Source organism: Eumetopias jubatus, unplaced genomic scaffold (assembly GCF_037043125.1).
Source record: "Eumetopias jubatus isolate StellerSeaLion01/CBP00866 unplaced genomic scaffold, mEumJub1_p1.0 scaffold_7, whole genome shotgun sequence".
Classification (NCBI taxonomy): Eukaryota; Metazoa; Chordata; class Mammalia; order Carnivora; family Otariidae; genus Eumetopias; species Eumetopias jubatus.
The window spans coordinates 21750593-21769324 of record NW_028274813.1 but is presented as its reverse complement, the minus strand read 5'-3'; the positions used below and the strand labels follow the sequence as shown (position 1 = coordinate 21769324).

At 37.6% G+C, this 18732-nt stretch overlaps 1 protein-coding gene across 4 annotated transcripts in view; it reads right to left on the bottom strand.

The window, feature by feature from the left end:
• The window catches only part of CEP128 (centrosomal protein 128), a 393012-nt gene extending 385726 nt beyond the window's left edge, over nucleotides 1–7286 (bottom strand). For all 4 annotated transcript variants that reach the window (XM_088024490.1, XM_028102263.2, XM_088024491.1 and 1 more), the window contains exons 1-2: nucleotides 7136–7286; nucleotides 5143–5303 (exon numbers count right to left, since the gene is read on the bottom strand). The gene's annotated coding sequence lies outside the window, so the exon portion shown is untranslated. The remainder of the gene's footprint in view (nucleotides 1–5142; nucleotides 5304–7135) is intronic.
• Nucleotides 7287–18732: the final 11446 nt, after the last annotated feature.

The following is an 18732-nucleotide window of genomic DNA, read 5'->3' as shown; positions in this document are numbered from 1 at the left end:
CCTCTAAGTTAGTGCTTTTTCCACTTCACTCTGTACATAAAAGAATTATGTAAATTCCAAATACACTGCCCAATCACTGAAATGTTTTCTTTGTCCTCCCCTACTATATTTCCTATGATCCATCCCCCCCCCTCCAAGAAATGCATTTAGGGCCAGAATATTCCATATGCACTTGTTTAAAGGTTTATATGATGAATATAAGATAATAAAGTATTAAAAACTTAAATGTGCTATAAATCCAACTTACTACAGCTATTTTAAGACATCTTTTAAATAATCCTTTCTCTTGTTAAGAATATTTACAACCCATTGCAGGCCGAAAAGTGTCCCTATTTGTCAGAAACCATATCCTAAAGCCTTAACTTTAAAAAAAGGTATTCTCTTCATGATGTATACGTATTTTCTATTTCTCTTTTCCACCACTCTCAATACCCGTATTTCTTTCTTGCCCCATTCTTCTTTTACTTTGTATCTTTAGATCTTTCCTTTAACTCTTTTATAATAAAAAACTGGAATATATTTTTATTGTACTTACTGATATGTTTATTCAAGAGTTTGGCATTTATTCTTATTTTTAAAAGTGGATAAGTAGAATGATTTGTATATTCTTTCCAAAATATAAAAAAGAAAACCACTTATAAAATTTATTTTAAAAAGGTCATTGGAGTTCTTAAGTTTGACTTGTACCATGAGCTGTTTCTGGGAATGTTTTTAAATGTTTGAATAAAAATTTTAAAACCTAAAGGGTTAGAAAGGAATCCAATTATAATGAAATGCACTACAATATCATTTAAAACCAATTACATTGAAAAATTAAATTACTGGGAGTACATGTAAGTAGATCCTGGTTAAAAACCTCAATTTCAAAAACCTTCAAAAAACAAAAGTTGAAATAATATTAACGCTGAATAACTAAGACTTTCACATAACAGATTATCGTACAATAACCCTACAAAGTAAGTACTATTGTCATCACAATATATGTATAAAGGGCTTAAAGAAGCTAAGTATAAGTGTCCAAGGTTATACAGCTCCCAAGTGGCACAGCTGAGTCTTGAACCTTTCTCCCACCTTCCTATTAAACCCCTTCTCATCGCCACTGGCACCACTCATCATTCAGGACCTTTCTCAACTCAGTCCTAGCCACCAACATGGTTTCTCTGTGAGTCTTTTCCTAGCCATTCCAACTTTCACAGACACTCCACTGCCCATGTAAGATTGAGTCTAGGCTCTTGAATCAGGAATTCAAGCCCCTCAGCTGGCCGCCCTCCTCTCCAGCATAAGAACCACAGAAAACATAAGGCCTGCATTCAGCTGTTATGATTCCTGCTATTCTCCCATCACCTCCCTCCCTCCCTAATATCGTTAGTTCTGTCTAGAACATCTTCTGCTGGGTACTATTGCCACTTATTGAAATTCCACTCATCGTTCCAGGCATAACACAAATACTACAATCCCAGTGAAGCCTTCCATCTCCAGCCAGAAGTGATCTTGCCTCCCTCTGCATTCTTACACCCCTATAATCATAGCAAGACATTTATTAAACATGTCCTTAAAATGTAATTATTTGTGCCATGAATTTTTTTTTCAATTCCTCAAACATAGCATACTCATTTCACTGCCAGATTCATAGCATAGAACATTCCTTTCTCTCCTTTTCCCTTAGCTAATTCTTACTTTTTCCTTCAAATCTCAATTTACAGGAAACTTCCTTTAAAAAGTTTTCCTTCACTGCCCCCACCCAACTCTGGGTCAAGTGCCCATAGTGGTTACTACCTCATCACAGCCGATAGACTGCTAACTGGCTGTTTACTTGTCTGTTCCCTCAGCAGACTCTAAATTTCATCAGAGACTCCATTTATTTTGTTCATGGTTGTGTTCCAATACCTTGCATAGTGCTGGGCATGTAGATGGAACATTTTTAAATGAATTTACAATTAAATTTTCTTTATTATCCTGATTAATCCAGAGATAAATTTCAGAGAACAAGACTTTGCAAATAGGATGTACTAATTAAATAACTGCTGCATGAAATAATTCTAGTGGTAAATGGCCTAGATTAATTATCTTAAGCCTTCAAACAATATGGATTGAACTGAAAAACAGTGTAAATATGAATACTTAATATGTCTAGAGTAAACAAGGATAAACATTTCAAATTGACTTGAACACATGTGTTAAAACTTACAACTGAATCAAACCTAGAGGATTTCCTTGACTTACTACAAATCACTTTAATTGATCATTGTCATTTGCAGCTACCTGCATTCCTCAATTATTATTTATCTGCACTATGGAGCTCTAAACTCCCAATTACTTAGGCTCTTTATCATCTGGGTCCATTCTCGGTACTGCTTCGATGTACCAATTGCTGCTCACAGGAAAACCTATTTTGCCATTTTAAAGCCTTCACCCTCCCACCATCAAGCATTTTTTTTTCTTTCTATGATCTATAAAACTTGCCTATCTCTTCTTCCTTTAAGGAAGCTTTTGGTGTTTGGCTCAGAGGAGGGCAAGGTGCAACTGCCTTCATTCATCCCAAATCCGAGTTCATCCAACACCAGCCATTTCCACCATGCCACCTAAGTTCGGCCCCAACAAGATCAAAGTCGTATACCTGATGTGCACTGGTGGGGAAGTCGATGCCATGTCTGCCCTGTCCCTGAAGATCAGCCCCCTGGGTCTGACTGAAGTAGTACTTTCTGCCTCTGCCCTGATTATCAGAACCCTCAAGGAATCACCAAGGGACAGAAAGAAGCAGAAAAACATTAAGCACAGTGGAAATAATCACTTTTGGTGAGATTGTCAACATTGCCCAACAGATGTGTCATGGATCTTTAGCCAGAGAACTCTCTGGAACCATTAAAGAGATCCTGGGGATTGTCCAATCTATGAGCTGCAATGTTGATGGCTGGCACCCTCATGACATCATAGATGACATCAACAGGCAGTGCAGTGGAATGCCCAGCTAGTTAAGAACTACAAAGAAAAATATTTCAATAATGGATCATTTGACAACCAACCAACCTACCAACCAAATAAATAAATAAATACTAAGCATAGGTCACTTCTTCAATTATATCTCTCTTCATTCAGAAAAGCCTAGTTCAGGCTTACTTTAATTCACTCCTCCATTCATCTCTAAGCTCATTCTTTCATCCATGAGCACTCATTCATTCATGAGCACTTATATGGCAAATCTGATGCATAGGGTATACTCTAAATGTTCATCAGCTAGCTGGATTCATGTAACCACAAATACTCCCATCTCCCAAACACTCCAAGCACCAGCATTGTACAGATCTACATTAAGAGTTATAAGAATTTCAGGGAGGTGTACATATCTAAGAAAGGCCTGATTAGTCTCTTAGGATCATTCGTAACCATTAATAACAAGACACCAGAAACAAGGTTAAAAATCTAAAGGACAAACTCAAATATAATTGCAATATATGAGAATGAAGGGATTAATCATCTCTTTTAAAAAATAGAAAAAAAAAACTGTAGTAAAGGATACAAAAGGATATGTAAACAGGCTGTTCACAGAGTGCATACAGCCCTAACATATAACATAGTTTATTTCACTAATAATTGCAAATTAAAATGATAAAATAAAATCATATTCTTGTTTCTCTGTTTTGTACAGATGGAAAAAAAGCTTTGGCATAGGTACACCTTGCTATAAGAGTATTAACTAGAATAATTTTTCAGGGTGCCTGGGTGGCTCAGATGGTAAAGCATCTGCCTTCAGCTTGGGTCATGAGCTTGGTCCTGGAATCCAGCCCTGCATGGGCTCCCCGCTCAGCAAGGAGTCTGCTTCTCTCTCTCTCTCTGCCCCTCCCCACCCCTCGTGTGTGTGTGTGTGTGTGTGTGTGTGTGTGTGTGTGTGTAGGTGTGCATATAATTTCACTGCAGATTAGTAAAAAAAAAAGAAAAACAGATAGATTAAATGGATTAATTTATTAATTTATTGTTAATTTATTAATTTATTAATTTAGTCATTGAGATACTGGTAGCAGTTAAAACAGGCAAGGCAGAAATTTATGTGCTAACATGTAATACACTAACAAGAAAGAAAAACACTATACAATAGTATGAACAGAAGGAAAACATTTCATAATAGAATCACCCCAGTGACAATGTTATACGGATAACAATGCACTCTAGATTATTTTCATATTACTCCCAGATGTATCAAGACTGCAATTCAGAATTTCTGGGCTAGATTATCCTATCAGGCCCCTCCAGCTCTAAAATTCTTTAATTCTAAGAATTTTGTACAACACAGATCTTGTACATGGTATTATTGCAAGGTCCCAATGCGTCTCACCTCTGTGTTGAAGGGCCCTTTATCGAAATGCAGCATGAAAATACTGGGGCTCCTGGGTGACTCAGTTGATTGAGCATCCCACTCTTGGTTTCAGCTCAGGTCATAATCTCAGGGTTGTGGGATTGAGCCCCGCGTAAGGCTCCATGCTTAATAGAGAGTCTGCTTGAGATTCTCTCTGTCCCTCTCCCTCAGCATTGCCCCCCAAAAATAAATCTTTAAAAAAAAAAAGGCTAATAGAACCCTTTGAACATATAAAGAGATAAATAACAGTAAACACTGCTTATATGGTATATCTAATCTAAAAATGCTAACTGTAAATCAAATCCGATTAGAGAACAATCATAAACAGCAATGGGGCTTCTTTGCAATGGGCAGGACTGGGATTTGTCTAAAGATCTGGTGACAAAGACCACTGTTTTGGCTCCAGATAGCAAGCAAGTCAAAAAAATCTATCTGAACCTCCACTGCCTCAACTGTAAAATGAAAATAAGAATGAAAGTATTATATAGATAACATGTAAAGAGTGCCTAATACATTACTTGGGACAAAATAGGTTCTCAAACACTTGTCTAACAAAAAGTTACATCATTGTTGCTTTTGTTAAGGTATCTAGTTTGTTGCCCTGAATTTTTGTAACATCAAATCTGTTTTGTTCATCTGAATTTTTGTAACACCCTTCTCACAACCATCCTATTTTATCTTTATACTGCATGTTAGAAAGGAGTTCCCCAAAAGTCTATCTGTTGAAATATTCTTACCCGCCATATGTGAAAATCTGTTAACTCAGAAACTTAGGGAGAAAGCATACTTACAAAGCACACCCCCAAAACTCCGTGTTGTTCTCCTCTGTGTTCTCCTCAGTGCTCTTCTTAGGCACATGTGTTTGCCTCCTATCATTTCTTCATGAGGTTCAGGGCAAAAGGCCTAGTCAAGTAGATGATCTTTGGTCGCCCCTACACTTTCCCCAAACCACCTACAGATAAATGAAACAAGGGGGTAAAATACAACTACAACCTTAATTTTTTTATATATAAAGGATAAAAATAAGCTCACCTTCACCATGCACAATTTACAGCATAACAGACAACAGAGAAAGTGTTCCTTGGATCATGCAAAAGCCCCAGTGAACTCACAGGAATTCTTCACATCCAAGTACCCAGCCAGCATACCCTTCACTGGTCACTTCCACTCATGCCTGGTTACCCCTTGGGCTGGCTACTGTGAACTGTAGCCCAAGTCTGGCTAAAAATACTGTCCCTGAGCATGTCTATCTGTGGGTAAACTCACTAAGGCAGGTAATGAAGTTGACATGTTACTTCTGAATTTAATGGCCCAATTGTATTTCTAAGCCAATAATGAACTATCCGCCAGCACTCCTAAAGGAAATATTTTATAAGCTGCCCAACTCTTCCCACATTTAGTACTGCAAATCAATAAGTAAAAGTAAAATGTCTCTGGCTGTAAGAGAGAGCTATGGCCAGAAATATTTTCAATTCTCTGTGACTGCTTTCAAAGCCATCTCTAAGAATCCACAGAAAGTTCATCTGGGAACTGGTCATTGTCTACATAAAAAGTAGTTCTGGGAATACATCTATAAACAACTTCAAGAAAAAAAGTACTCTGGAAAAATTAAATCACAATAAACTGTCCGAGAGTTCAAAGTGACCCATATCACACAATGACAGAGAGGACACAGGTAACATGCACACACAATTCACTCATCTAACAAAGAGGCAAACTTCCCCAGCTGAGTTACACAACCAAATTTTTCTGTACTAATGTGAAATGGCTGAAGTTTTAATCTTCTGTGCTGCCAATACAGTAGTCACTAGCCACATGTGGCTACTGAGCTCTTAAAACCTGGTGGGTTTGAAGTGACAAGGGTTGTAGGCGTAAAATATAAATAACAGAATGTGAAGACTTACTGCCGTTAAAAAAATTGTTTTAAAAATGAAAAATATCTCAAAAAGGTTCATATTGACTACATGTTAAAATGAAAATGTTCTGGATATACTGTGCTAAATTCTTAAAATTAATTTCACCATTTTCTTTTTACTTGTTTAAGGTGGGCACTAGAAAATTTAAAACTTGTGTGGTTCATATTATATTTCTATTACACAGCACGGTCCTGCCGAATTAATAAAATAAGTAACAAATACTGAGCCCTTCCACTGTGTCAGGAGGCCCTGTGCTGGATACTCTACACCCTCCTTAGAACAAGGCTGCAAAGTGGTTTTACAAGACATCTGCCTAAGTGACTGAGCTTCATCAAACCAATAAAGGATGCAGCTGGAATTCAATGTCAGGCGTTCCTACCAAATAACTTAAGTAAGGGACTGTTAGCCAACGTTGGGGCAACTTCCACGATGGCCTAGGAAAGTCAGGTCGCTGATACAGCGTTCCCGAGAGCAGCAAACTTGTAACCATTGAACAGGTACAAAACGTCAAGTTAGATCTCAGGCAAGTTAACACCAGAATAAGCCCAATATCCTTGACAGCTTAGGCTTCGCAGCTGCTAGCAGCCATACTAGCTGCTCCCCAGGAAAGGACTACGCAGTTCAAATTCCCTGGATAACCTGACCACGACCTAACCGTGAACACTCATGCTGAGGGAGGGGCGTCGGGATACCAGACACGCTGGCTCCCCCACCTTGGCACACACTCCACCCATCGCGGCCACACCCCAGATCTGCGCGCAGCTTTGGCGTCCCCACCTCAGGGACTAATGAAAGTGGGATCTAAAACTTCTAAGATAGGATAGGGAAGTAGTAAAGAAAGGGCGAGGAGGCAGTTGGGGGCAGGTACCTGAGATAGAAGAGGACCCCAGGTCCTTAAAGCCGGATCATCGCCGAGGCCCCTCCCGGCTCCCACGGCCGCCAGCGACCCAGAAGGTGCAACTGACCTGACGCTGCGGCACAACCGCCTGTGCTTTCCCCAGACTCGCAGCTATGGCAACTTGAACTAGCCGCCTAGCCACAGCGAAAGAACAAGACCCCCGCTGCTGCCGCTTAGCCCTCTGGGAGTTGTAGTCCATCTTGGCCTCAAAAGCAGGGAGTTGTCAAGAGAGAGGCCCGAAGAGAAACTTCAAATCCCAGGATGCCATATGACGGGCTTTAGGGCGACTTTGCCGGAAGAAGCCGGATTAGCTAGCACCTGAATCCCTAGGCCGCGCCCTCTTGCCCTGTTCTTTTTTTGTTAAAGGGCCAGTAGCTTATATAGGAGGGAAACACCTGATGGTGAATTAGCTGCCTTGCCCCCGACTGTAATTTATTCAGAAAAGTCTAAAATATTTACTTTTTTAAAAAAATAAGAAAAATTCAAAGTAGTTGCAATAATAACAGATTCCGTTTCTTTTACTCCTTTCAAAATAGGGAAGAGTAATTTCCAGAAGTGAAATGTACAAATCCCCTTAATACCAGATCCCAGTGTCTTTTTCCGAAGGCTCACAAATTCTTAGAACTGGAAGGGAACAGAAATTATCTAGTCAAACTCTTTAGGCCTGGAAGGAGTGACTTACACAAAATCACATACTCATTAACAGCAAACCAAAGGCTGTAAGGCCGTCACTGCATAATTGCTGCTACATTCAGTCTACAGTGTCATCTCCTCAGTCATTTTAGAAGATGAGAGACGCATTCCACCGAGAGAAGTTGGTTTCAGTCGCAAAAAAAAAAAAAAAGTCTATAAAAACCTCAGCAAAGAATTCAACTTTGGAAAAGCTCAGAGGATGTGAAAATCAATTAGTCATGTAGAGCCTCATTTCCTCGTGCTCTGCCAAAAAGACCATTGATCGCTTCCTCTTCAAGGCTAAAATCAAAATTTACTTTATCTGTGAAAGCTTTCCTGGCTACCTTAAGAAGAGCTAGATCACATTAAAAGCACAGTTTCCCTGTGAAAGCTTTCCTGGCTACCTTAAGAAGAGCTAGATCACATTAAAAGCACAGTTTCCCTATTCTAATAATTTTGTGCTGTAATTATCCATTTCCCAGTTGGTCTCTTCCATCAGACTCAGCCCTTCAAGGGCAGGGGCCAAATCTTTTAAAAATCAGTGTCTCTCTTCTCAGTCTTTCCTCACTTCTCACTCTCCCTTCATCTCTCTCTCTCTCTCTCTCTCTCTTTCCACCCCCCCCCGTCCCTCTCATACACGCACAAAATCATAAATAATTAGCATACAAATTTGATATATTCGAATAAGTCAATTATTTCCTCTGGCCAACATTGAGGGGTAAAGTTTATTTCATAACCAGTTTGAACATAAAATAATTCTAAAAATTACCTATGTATTTTCATCCGTCTTCAAGCTGCTTACTCATAGTTGTATTCAAGACTATACTCCGCCTGGGTGGCTCAGTCGTTAAGCCTCTGCCTTCGGCTCAGGTCATGATCCCAGGGTCCTGGGATGGAGTCCCACATCAGGCTTCCTGCTCGGCAGGAAGCCTGCTTCTCCCTCTCACTCCCCCTGCTTGTGTTCCTGCTCTCGCTATCTCTCTCTCTGTCAAATAAATAAATAAAATCTTTAAAAAAAAAAGAATATACTCCACCTGATACAGAGATTAAGATAATTCAGAACAGCCATAAAGTTTTCCTATATGCATGGAGAAACATAACTCCATTTATCTGTTAACATTTTAATTTTTCAAAACAATTATATTCATTCATTTAATTCAGAAAATGTATGCAATATCTTTCTAGCATCCAGATACTTGTATTAGACACTAAAGATGCAGTAAACATGAAGAGATAAACAAGTTTCTTTGCCTTCATTTTGCTCAGAGTCAAGTGAAGAAAGGTACTACTAAACAAATTTCTACAAAGTAACTGTGTAGGTTTCCATGGAGAGACATGAAAGAGAAACTTTTTGAGGAAGTGATATCTGATCAAATGCAGGATCTAACAAAAAAGCTAATGTCATCTTGGGCTGCATTAATAAAAATTGTCCACAACCTCTCTTCACTAGTCCAACCATATTTAGAGAACAGATTAAATTCTGGAGTCCCCATTTTTAAAGTGATATTAACAAAATAAAGCAAAATCAGAGGACAAAACAGGGACATAATGGGTGGAGAATCAGATTCGAGTTCATTATAACCAAGATATTTTAAAATACACTATCAAATTAAAGCAGCTTTTTGTCAGATGGTGTGCTCTCCATCCACAGATGTGACACCGGAAAAAATCTAGTTAAGTCAGATCAGAGAATCTTTCTCCTCCTTAACAAAATAGACAAAATAAGAAAGCCAACAAAAAATATTTTACACAAAATGTGTCTTATAACTCCTAAAAACATTTATTGCTTTTAATCAGTGTGACAGACCCACATTATCCAACCCCAAAGCCACACTCAAGTTGAATCACCTCATTTTAGAGTTGGAAAAGCCCACAAAGATTATCACCTGCAGAACCCTTCTGCTGCAAACAATGTAAATAGAAACATAGATTACATTGCTAGTAAATAGAAACAGAGAGAGATTACATTGCTAGTGCTGTTATAATAAAATACCTGATTTTAGAGTTGGAAAAACCCTAAAGGTTATCACCTGTAGAACCCTTCTTTTGCAAACAATGTAAATAGAAACATCAATTACATTGTTAGTAAATAGAAACAGAGAGATTACATTGTTAGTGCTGTTATAATAAAATACCACAGAATGGGTGGCTTTAAAAAACAGAGATTTATTTTTCACAGTTCTGGAAGCTGCAAGTCCAAGAGCAAGGTATCACCAGGTTTAGGATCTCCTGAAGACTCTTTCCTTGGCTTGCAGATAGTTGCCTTCTCTCTTTGTCCTCATATGGCCTTTTCCCCATGCAGGCAGGTACTTAATTCTCTCCCTCTTCTTATGAAGACACCAGTTATTTTGTGTTAGGGCCCCCATACTTAAAAACCTCATTAAACCTTAATCACCTGCTTAAAGGCACTTTCTTTAAATATGGTAATATTAATGCTTAGGGCTTCAACATATGAGGCTGGGGAGGAAGGCGGACCTGATTCAGCCTATAACACGATATCCTCAAAATTGTACCCATTTACTACTAGTGTCATCAATGATCTTCCCACAACACAATACCTTGATAGTGGTAGATGTAGCAGATATTTTTGACACACCTCACCCATATCACCCCTTAACTTGAAATGATTCTACCACAGTGTTGGGCCCCAAAGTCTTGTTTATATTATATAAAGCCCCTTCTCTGACCATGGCTGATTGGCAAATGGCTGAAACAATTTGAGCCATTCAGGATCTTTATCCTTTAAAGGTTTAAAATTGGGACTCCAGCATTCAATTGATTGTCTGAAGAGTCTTGATGTACAGGTACAAACTGAGGTTGTCATGGTGAGGTGATCATCTTCATCAACCTTCAAGGAGAAATGGAAAAATCTAATCTGCAGAGAAAGAGAGAAATGAGTAAATCAGCAAAAGTAAACTGTGCAGTCCCAGAGGAAATAAGCCTAAGGGGACAGAACTTGGCTCCTGACAATTTCCAAGTTCCTGGCTTTAATCTCTTGTTATTTCCACTATATTTCACATACTTGTGTTCTGGGATGCATTAGAAGCAGCCAGAGGTGATTAAATGCACAGATTCTTGACCCAGACCACTTGGGTTCAAATCTTAGCTGTAATACCTCTCAGGTGTCTTACCTCAAGCAAGTACCTAATCACTCCGTGTCTTAATTTCTTCCCCTGCCAAATGGAGTTGATAAGAATCGTACCTAACATTTTGTAAAGTTGTTTTGAGGGTGAAAGAAATGAATGTATATGAAGCATTTCACCCAGTGCCTAGTCTATAGTAAGCCCTCAATATATGTTGGCTGAACTTGCAACGATGTGGATGGACCTAGAGGGTATTATGTTAAGCGAAATAAGTCAATCAGAGGAAGACAAGTATCATATGATCTCACTGATATGAGGAATTCTTAATCTCAGGAAACAAACTGAGGGTTGCTGGAGTGGTAGGGGGTGGAGGGATGGGGTGGCTGGGTGATAGACATTGGGGAGGGTATGTGCTATGATGAGCACTGTGAATTGTGTAAGACTGACGAATCACAGACCTGTACCTCTGAAACAAATAATATATTACATGTTTAAAAAGAAAGAAGATAGTAGGAAGGGAAAAATAAAGGGGGGGCAATCGGAGGGGGAGATGAACCATGAGAGACTATGGACTCTGAGAAACAAACTGAGGGTTCTAGAGGGGAGGGGGATGGGGGGATGGGTTAGCCTGGTGATGGGTATTAAAGAGGGCACATATTGAATGGAGCACTGGGTGTTATATGCAAACAATGAATCATGGAACACTACACCAAAAACTAATGATGTAATGTATGGTGGACTAACATAACATAATAAAATAAAATTTTAAAAAAGATATTAAAATATATATATATATGTTGACTGATATATAATATGATATCCCAGAAAGTTAGCTCCATGAACATTGAGAGTTTATTGTTTTGTTCTAGGTACTTAGATCAAAGAATATACCTTGTTGCCTTCTGAAGATTTCCCTTTGAAGCTTAAATTCTGTTGATTGACATCCAAAGACCCTTGACTAAGATTACATTGGTGAAGCCTAACTGTCCAGCCTGTGAGATCTGAGGTCCTAACATTACATTAATTTTTTGAGCAGTTTCATCAGAAACGATTTTGAACCATACCAAACATTAAACATCTAACTGGGCTAATCAATAGGAGGTTCTGGGATGGGGCTAGTCTGAAAGCATTGACACGATCATCATACCCTAACTCATCTAAAATGGATAAGCATAGACAAGAAAAGCAGCTACTCTATTAGAGGCTGTTGGACAGTAGACATAGGCAGTGCTATTTCAAGTAGAAGGAGCAGAAGTTTTGTTTCGCCAATACCTTGCAAACTCATACTACCGTAAAACAACAGCAACAAATTGGTTATTCCCATGTGACAGAAAAATATAATTGGAATACTAGCCAAAAATTTCCTCAAGTATTCTCTTTTCCCACGTGGTTCTTCTCTCACCTCTATTTCAGCCAGCTAAGCTGCTCTGCTTATAGCCTCAGAGAAGGTGACCACAGGAAGCAGAAAGGGAGAAGAAGAGGAGAAAGGTGGAAGAAGAAAAAGTATTCTTACCCTGGCTTGTGAGCAGTAAGCATCTAGATTCTCACATAAGACTGGCCACAAAATGAAAATGTCAGGCCCTGTTCAAAACTGATTCAGTTTGTCAAAATGGTATCAGCAGAGCCTTAAACCAAGAACAGGGCCCTGTGAAATTGCACAGATCACCAATGGAACAGAATAGAGGGCCCAGAAATAAACCCACGATTATGGTCAATTAATCCATGCCAAAGGAGGCAAGAACATACAATGGGGTAAAGACAGTCTTTTCAATAGTGGTGCTGGAAAAACTGGACAGCTACATGCCAAAGAATGAAACTGGACCACTTTCTACCACCACACCAAAAACAAACTCAAAATAGATTAAAGACCTAAATGTGAGACCTGAAACCATACACATCCTGGAAGAGAATACAGGCATTTCTCTGGTATTGGCCATTGCAACATTTCTCTAGATATGTCTGGTAGGACAAGGGAAACAAAAGCAAAAATAAACTATTGGGAATACATCAAAATTAAAAGCTTTTTTACTGTGAAGGAAACCATCAACAAAACAAACCAACCTACTGAATGGGAGAAAATATTTGCAAATGACATATCTGATAAGGGATTAATATACAAAATATATTTTAAAAAACATACAACTCAACACCACAAAAACCCAAAACAATCTGATTAAAAAATGAGTAGAAGACCTGAATAGATACTTCTCCAAAGAAGATATACAGATGGCCAACAGACACATGAGAAGATGTTCAACATCACTAATCATCAGGGAAATGCAAATCAAAACTGCAATGAGATATCACCTTTTACCTGTCAGAATGGCTAAAATAAAAAAAAGACAAGAAATAGCAAGTGCGGGTGAGGATGTGGAAAAAAAGGATCCCTCTTGCACTGTTGGTGGGAATGTAAATTGGTACAGCCACTATGAAAACAATATGGAGTTGCTTCCAAAAATTAAAAATAGAAATTCCATATGATCCAATAATTCTATTACTGGATATTTTACACAAAGAAAATTAAAATACTAATTCAATACTATGTTTATTGCAGCATTATTTACAATAGCCAAGATACAGAAGGAACCTAGGTATCCATCAATAGATGAATGGATAAGGAAGATGTGAGATATATATATATATATATATATATATATAATAAGATCTGTCATGTATGACAGCATGGAAGGACCTAGAGGGTTTTATGCTGAGTGAAATAGGTCAGATTGAGGAAGAAAAATGCCATATGATTTCACTGATGATTGCCAGAAGTGAGGGAGAGGGAGGATGAGCAAAATGGATGAAAGGGAGTGAGAGATACAGACTTCCAGCTATGGATGAATAAGTCATGAGAATAAAAGGCACAGCATAAAGAATATAGTCAATGAAACTGTAATAGTGTTATATGGTGACAAATGGTAGCTATACTTGTGAACATAGCATAAGATATAAACTTCTTGAATCACTATGTTGTACACCAGAAACTAACAAAAACAGTCCCCCAAAATAAAATTTATTCCTCTTGGGGAACTGTGACAAGAAACAGAAAAGAGAGTCCTTGAATGGGGGCTTGGGGGACAGATGTGAATGTGTTGAAGGAAAGCTCATGTCCATAGAGTGCCCAGCCTCCATTCAAGACTCAAGCAAGTACTATTCATAGCCTGAACCTAGCCATCCTGCCCATTGGCATTAAGAGAGAATGTCCCTTCAAAAACAGCCTGCATTTTGTCTAATGATTGTCCAGTACAAGTAATGACCATCAGTACCATTCGACTTTGCCTGGTTCCATCTAGCCACCACAGATGGGCAAGCTCCCTTGTAATATCACAGGACAATTATAAATCATAAGAAGGAAGATGAAACACCAAAATGGGATGCTAGGGTAAGGTAAAGGAGAAATCCCCAACATCCTGATTTGTTAGGACTGAATGGAACTACTCAAAATTCTCTCTAAACAAAGACAGTGATGAAAGTCACTCTCTTTATGCCAGTACAAAGTGATCATAAATGGTTCTTGACCTTTTCTACAATCAAGTTTTTAAGATAACTGCAAATCTGAGAAGAGTCAAAATAAGAGAAGATATTCCAAAGATGGCAATGCCCACTTCTGAATCATCATCAACCATTCATTGTGTGGAAGCACTGTTGATCCCATAATGTTCTTTTCAGTCACACACTTACTAATTATAGGCATTAGTTACTGTCAGGAGCATCATGTATAAAAAGCACAGCAGTTTGTATGAATGAACAACTACTAATGTACAAACCCAAAGTTATAAAACATTTTCATTAAAGCTAAGTGATACAGGCTTGGCTGTACTTTAATAGACACCTTTGGAAAAAAGGAATTCACACTAAACACTCTTTTCTGATATTTGGACCATGTTAATGGTTCTTCTACCAGAAAAAAATATGTCATGTTCTATAGCCAATCTCATTCATCTGTTATATTTAAAAGGATTTTTGTGTGTTTTTAATGGATCTGAATGCTAACACTTTTCTCTTAAAGTGATTCACCTTCTCATCTCATGTGTTCATTTGCCCTAGTTTAAAAGTTATGCTAAGGAAAGAAAATTGCTTTATTGATTATCATAGCAATTTGTTGAGCAGGCTGTTAGAACATGGTTATCCTGAAGGCTTGTTCAAATTTACTGAATTGAAACCAGTAGACATAGGAGATTTTACCTGCATTATAATTGCCACCAAGCCAATTTCACGCAGTCAAAACCCTGATTAAAATGTTACAGGTCTCAGCATACCACTTCTGCTCCTAGCAGGGATGGAGTAGCAGAGACCGGATTTACCCTCCCACCAGAATCAAACAAACAAAAGCAGGTAAGATATACAAAGCAATGCTTTTTATGACAGTAAACATTAGACAAAAAAGGGCAATGATCCCTGAGAGACAGGAAACAAATAAGATTAGCCTTATGAATAACAGAAGTTACTGCCTTGAATTTCCAGGCCATGGTATCAGGAGAAGGAAGCCAGGCAGAGCCCACTGCATGCTCTGAATTGAAGAAACAGAGCTGAGAATCTGAAAAGCCCAATGTAACTGGAGTCTTCAGGACAAAAGCTGGAGAGAAGAGAGCTATATAGAGAGAAAACTCCAGAGAACCAAAAAGGGTCTCCATGGAGTATTCTGCAGAGAATGCATCTCCACATGCTTGTGAGGATACTGAAGCTAGAGAAAGAAGCATCTAACAAGATTGGAGGGAAAAGTGCCTGTTTGTCACATAGGACCAGAAATAGTAACTACTCCCAACAGCTGGACTGAAACGCTTCAGTATTCATGGACCATTAGGTAGAATACTCAGAAAAGTCTTGGGTCAGGAATGGGGAATATCTAGTGAAAGATCAAATGCTATTCTGTTTCCACCTAACAAAACCTTGAAAGCAAGATCCAAAATATCAAACTGTTTTCCAAGTAATTTAACCGTACCTGGTAACAAATATCAAGAATATTTCTATGAAGGCAAAGAATCCAGCACCAAAAGAAGTAAAATTTATAATATCTACTATCCAAAGAACGATTATCAGGCATGCCAAGAAGAAGGAAAATGCAACCTTTTTTTAAGGAGAAAGATAAACCCATCTAAACTGACCCATAACTAATAAAAATGTTAGAATTACCAAACAAGGACATTTTTGTGGATTGAATTGTGTCCCTCAGAAAGATATCTTGAAGTTTTAATACCTGGTACTTGTGAATGTGACCTTATTTAGAAATAGCGTCTTTGCAGATATTCAAGTTAAATTGAAGGTTATTATACTGGATTGGGGCTCACCTGTCCTTATATGAAGAGGGAATTTTGGTCATAGGGACATGCAGAGAGAACATCTTGTAATGACAGAGGAGAGTCTGGAGTGACGGAAGCCAAGGGACATCAAGGAACGTTGCCAGCCAACAGAAGCTAGAAGCAGTAAGGAAGTGTCCTCCCCTAGAACTTTCACACAGAGCATGTACCTGACAACACCTTGATTTTGGACTTCTACCCTCCAAAACTAGGAGGGAATTATTTTTCTGTTGTTGTAAGCCATCAAGTTTGTGATACTTTGTTGCAGCATTAAACAAATGCAGACATCAAGATAGTTATTGTGTTTTATATGTTCAAGAAGTTACATAGAGACAGGGAAAATATGAAAAAGGCTTAATTTGAAATTCTAGATATGAAAACTTCACCTGAGATGAAATTTATACTGATGGGATTAGTGGCAGATCAACTATTTCAGAGAGAGAGGAAAAAAAAAAAGGAATTTGAAGACACAGCAAAAGAAACTACCCAAAATGAAAAACAGAGAAAAAAGAAATTTTCTAATGAAAAAATATCAATGAGCTCTTTGTGAGACAACTTTAATCAACCTAATATAAGTATAATACCAGAATCCTCAAAAGAGTGGAGAGAGACAAGGGGATAGAAAAAAATACAGAGAAATAATGGCTAAAAAATTTCCAAATCTGATGAAAACCATAAATACACAAATCCAAAGACCTCAAAATGCTGCACAAGAAATATGAAGAAAAATACATCAAGGTACACGGTAATCGACCGGTGATAATGAAAGTCTTAAAAGCAGATAGAGGGAGGAAAAAAAAAAGTGTGTTACAAAAGAACAAAGAAAATTATAACAGAATATTCATCATTGGAAACAATGCAAGTAACAAAACAATGGAACAATATTTCTTAAACACTAAAAGAGAAAAATACTGTCAATCTTTAATTCTATGTTTAGCAATGATATACTTTAGAAATGAAGGCAAGATTAATACTTTTTCAGACACACAAAAGCTGAAATCATTCATCACCAGAAGATCTGTACTATAAGAAATGTTAATGAAAATCTTTTCTTATGATTTAAATTCCTTTAAAAGATAATTGGCTATTGGGGCACGTGGGTGGCTCAGTCCCTTACGTGGTTAAGCGTCTGCCTTCAGTTCAGGTCATCATCAAGGGATTGAGCCCCTTTGTTGGGCTCCTTGCTCAGCGGGGAATCTGCTTCTCCCTCTGCCCCTCCCCCTCCCCTTAGTACACGTGCGCTCTCTCTCTTTTTCTCTCAAATAAGTAAATAACATCTTTAAGAAAATTGGCTATCTTAACAAATAACAATGTATTATGGGGCTTATAACTTACGTGTAGGTAAAATGCATGGCAACAGAAGCAAAAGGCTCTAGGAGAGAAAAAAATGGAAGTCAGGTTCTTAAAGCATACATAAAGTGGTATAATATCAACTGAATAACTTAAAGATGCATTCTATAAACCCTAAAAAAACTCTGTAATAACCGGACAAAGAGTTATAGGTGAGACAACAAAGAAGATAAAATGAAATGATGCAAGTTCCTGGATTGATGCAAAAGGAGGTTTAAAAAAAAAGGAGAAAAAGATCAAAAAACAAGAGGAAAAATAAAAAACTAGTAGCAAGATTATGGACTTAAACTTATTATCACTAATGACATCATATATAAATAATCTATACAACCAAAATAAAAGGTAGAGATTGTCAGGTTGAAAGTAAATCTCACTCTATGGTATGTGTAAGAAATGCACTTTAAAATAAAGACATAAAGAGGATGAAAAAAAAGTACAGAAAAACAATAACATGGTAATGCTAACCAAAAGAAAGCTGGATTGGCTCTATCAATAAGTAGATTAAAGAACAAAGGATAGCACAAAAAATAAAGAAGTCCATTTAATAATGATAAAGACATCAATTCGCCAAGAAAATAATAGAGTTCTCAAACATTTATGTAGCTAATAAACAGAATGTCAAAATACACGAAGCAAAAACTGACAGAAATGCAATGGAAAAAAAGAAAAATCCCCAATGTAGTAAAAAATTTCAGTACCTACATCTCATAATTGACATAATAAGTAGATAAATCATAAAAAATATATAAGACTTGAACATTATCAACAATTTGACCTATTGACAGTTACAGAATACATGCCTTGACAACAGCAGAATGCACATATTTTTCTAAATGTACACTGATCATTTATCAAAATAGACCACATTCTGAGTCACAAATGTCACTACATTTAAACATTCTCAAGTCATAAAAACTATTCTTTCTCTAAATGGAATATTTTTAGAAATTAGTAACAGAACAATATCAGGAAAAGCCCCACATATTTGGAAACTCATACACTTCTAAATAATCCATGAATCAAAGAAGACATTTTTAAAAGTTAGAAAGTATTTTAAGCTGAAGGAAAATAAATATACAAGATATCAAAACTATGAGATGTCTCTGAAGCAGTACTTACAGGGAATATATATACCTCAATATATCTATAATATTATCAAAGAGAA